Source organism: Chiloscyllium plagiosum, chromosome 26 (genome assembly GCF_004010195.1).
Source record: "Chiloscyllium plagiosum isolate BGI_BamShark_2017 chromosome 26, ASM401019v2, whole genome shotgun sequence".
In the NCBI taxonomy this organism is placed as follows: Eukaryota; Metazoa; Chordata; class Chondrichthyes; order Orectolobiformes; family Hemiscylliidae; genus Chiloscyllium; species Chiloscyllium plagiosum.
In genome coordinates, this window is record NC_057735.1 from 47,337,759 (window position 1) to 47,341,323 (window position 3,565).

A 3,565-nucleotide genomic window follows, 5' to 3' on the forward strand; every position below is an offset into this window, starting at 1 on the left:
GCTCCAAGGAAAACAGCCCCAGCCTGTTCAGCCTCTCCCTGTAGCCCAAATCCTCCAACCCTGGCAACATCCTTGTAAATCTTTTCTGAACCCTTTCAAGTTTCACAACATCTTTCCGACAGGAAGGAGACCAGAATTGCACACAATATACCAACAGTCCTCCTCATGCGCCACAGGAGATGGGAGACAGATAATCCACCCCGTGCCTGGTGCGCTGCAGTGGGTACATGTGGGCTGGGCATTACCACAGAATGGCAGCACTATTCAGTTTGCCATGTTTGTGCAGAGCAAGCAATTCTCCCATCACAACACGGGGGCGGCACGGTAGCACAGTGGTTAGCACTGCTGCCTCACAGTGTCAGAGACCCGGGTTCAATTCCCGACTCAGGCGACTGACTGTGTGGAGTTTGCACGTTCTCCCCGTGTCTGCGTGGGTTTCCTCCGGGTGCTCCGGTTTCCTCCCACAGTCCAAAGATGTGCGGGTCAGGTGAATTGGCCATGCTAAATTGCCCGTAGTGTTAGGTTAAAGGGGTCAATGTCGGGTATGGGTGGGTTGCGCTTCGGCGGGTCGGTGTGGACTTGTTGGGCTGAAGGGCCTGTTTCCACACTGTAAGTAATCTAATCTAATCTAAAAAAAAAACACCCCCACGTCCCTGCACATTCCTCACCTGTGTGTAATGAGCCAATTCCCTTTTGAATGTCAGTATGGCAGTTTATTCCAGATCCTGGCCTCTCACTGTCCGAATAAGCATCTCCTCGTGTTACCATCACTTTGTTGGCCAGTCACCTTTGATCTATCTCCCCTGGTTCTCAATCCTTCCAACAACACCAACTGTTTCTCCCTGACCCTCTGTCCAGACCCCTTGATGATTTTCAATATCGCCCAAGGCCCAATTCAGTTGGATGGCAAATTAGTGAATGGAAGATCAAGGAGAAGGTAGGATTGCAGGTTAGTGATGGGATTGATTGTTACCAGAAGATACAAGGAATATGTGGATGGCACATTTCATCAAGGAACCATAAAAGTGCAGGGAAACGTAATATTAGAACAAGCTTAAAAACTGTGTATTTTAATGAAGGGAGCATTCAGAATAAGGTAACCGAACTTGAGGCAAATGAATAGGATCTTGAAACCATGACAGACACACGGTGACAAAGAGATCAAAACTGGGAACCCATCTCTGATCAGACTATCTTACGATATGTTGACCTCTGATCACTGAGACATCCAACTGCTAACGGCAGGACTGAGAAAAATAAGATTCATCTTTGACCTTGGAGGTGTCAGTCACAAAGAAAACCTGAATAAAGTTGGAATAACAGCAGAAAGCACTGGAAAAGCTCTGCAGGTCTGGAATCATCTATCGAGAGAGAAACAGAGGTAACGTTTCGAGTCTGATAGGACTCTTCTTACAGTTACCTCCGCGCAAGTATGCCAACTCATTAACTATCAAAGCCTTCAGTTTGAGATTCCACATTGGTGGCAAGCACCAGTGCAGCCCCCTCTGGGTCATTGTCAAGGTTCACAAACAGCTCTGTGTATCCTGCTGTACTGTGTGAAGGCAGGGAGTTCACCTGACCCTGCAGTGCTGGCATCACATGAGCTGTGAGTGGAACCAACATCCAGGCATTTCTTCTGGGGAAGGGAAGAGAACCTAAAATACCCCACCAGCAATATCTGTAACTGGGCTGAAATGCCAAATCCCCAATCTCTGACTCTTTACTCAATTTACACAAACTGTTCTGATCCCTGGAAAGAACCCCATCGTGGTGGCTCATCCCGTCCAAACCTGGTTCGAACGCTGGCAATCCAAGCCCTGACACACTGGGAACACCATTCACACTTCCCACAATCCGACAGGAAAACTGACCCCAAACCCAGTGCAGCCCCTGGGGGAGGGAGTGAGGGGGAGGGAGAGGGCTGTCGATTACCCGGACTGGGGACAGTGCTACAGGATCAGTTGGTCTCATCGATACCGAGGGTCAGTGAGAGCTCAGCACTGAACACTGGCCCAACTGAGCCTTTGCAGCTGCTTCAATTGGGTAACTCGATCAAACCTCATCCAGAACCTCCTCCAGCTCTTTTCATCACAATCCCCCATTCCATCCCCTTGGACTGCCGTCCTCCTCACACCCTCCCCCCCCCTCACTCCCCATCCACCCCTCCCGGCTCAGTGGTTAGCACTGCTGCCTCACTGCGCCAGGGACCCAGGTTCGATTCCAACCTCAGGTGCAGGTTAGGGTGGATTGGCCATGGGGAAATTGCAAAGGTAAGGAGTTGAGTCTGGGTGGGGTGCTCTTTGGAGGGTTGGTGTGGACTAGATGTGCTGAATGGCCTGTTTCCACACTGTAGAGATTGTACGATGAAGCCCATGCAGACAAGTGGGAGAATGTGCTAACCACCGTGCTTCCCAGTAGTGTGATTCAGTCCTTCCCAGTCACCTGAAGCTGAGGTGCTGGCTTTCAGAATGTCATCGATGTTAATACGATCCATGAGCTAATCAGGCAGGAGCCAGCCCTCGGTGTGACAGTCAGATAGCGTCGCACTCCCGTCTGTGTACAGGCAAGAATAAGTCCTGCTGGCTATGCTTCCTGTGGGTGTCACGCACTTTGAAGTCTGCTCCCAAATGCTACTCCATCGAATCCCTCCAATGTGGAAACAGGCCATTTGGCCCAACAAGTCCACACTGACCCTCCAAAGAGTATCCCATCCAAACCCATTCCCCTATTGCTCTACCTCTGACTAATGCACCTAACCTACACATCCCTGAACACTGAGCAATTTAGCATGGAGCAGTTCAGCCTGACCTGCACATCTTTGGGCTGTGGGAGGAATCCCACACAAGGAGAATGTCGCCTGAAGTTGGAAGCGAACCTTGGTCCTTGGCGCAGTGAGGCAGCAGTGTTAACCACTCAGCCACCGTGCTGCCATTCAGACTGGGTCCCTTTTTCCCAGTCTGTAAACATAGTCTCCTACAGCAGCAACCGCATCACCCCCTCAGAGTGTGACCCCTTCAGGCCCGGCTCATAGCTGCAGCAATCGCTCCTCTCCTTCAGGAACGGGGAAGGACAGCACAGGAGGTAGTGACCCCAAAAATATTGAACACAGCCATTTTCAACATGTCATCCAACTCCATGCCATATTCCAACTTTCTCCCCATACCCCATGATGCCTTTTGGTATCATCTGCAAACTTACTAACTGTACCTCTTATGTTCGCATCCAAATCATTTATGTAAATGACAAAGTAGAGGGCCCAGCACCGATCCTTGTGGCACTCCACTGGTCACAGGCCTCCAGTCTGAAAAACAACCCTCCACCACCACTCTCCGTCTTCTATCTTTGAGCCAGTTCTGTATCCAAATGGCTAGTTCTCCCTGTATTCCGTGAGACCTAACCTTGCTAACCAGTCTCCCATGGGGAACCTTGTCGAACGCCTTACTGAAGTCCATATAGATCACATCTACCGCTCTGCCCTCATCAATCCTCTTTGTTACTACTTCAAAAAACTCAATCAAGTTTGTGAGACATGATTTCCCACGCACAAAGCCATGTTGACTATCCC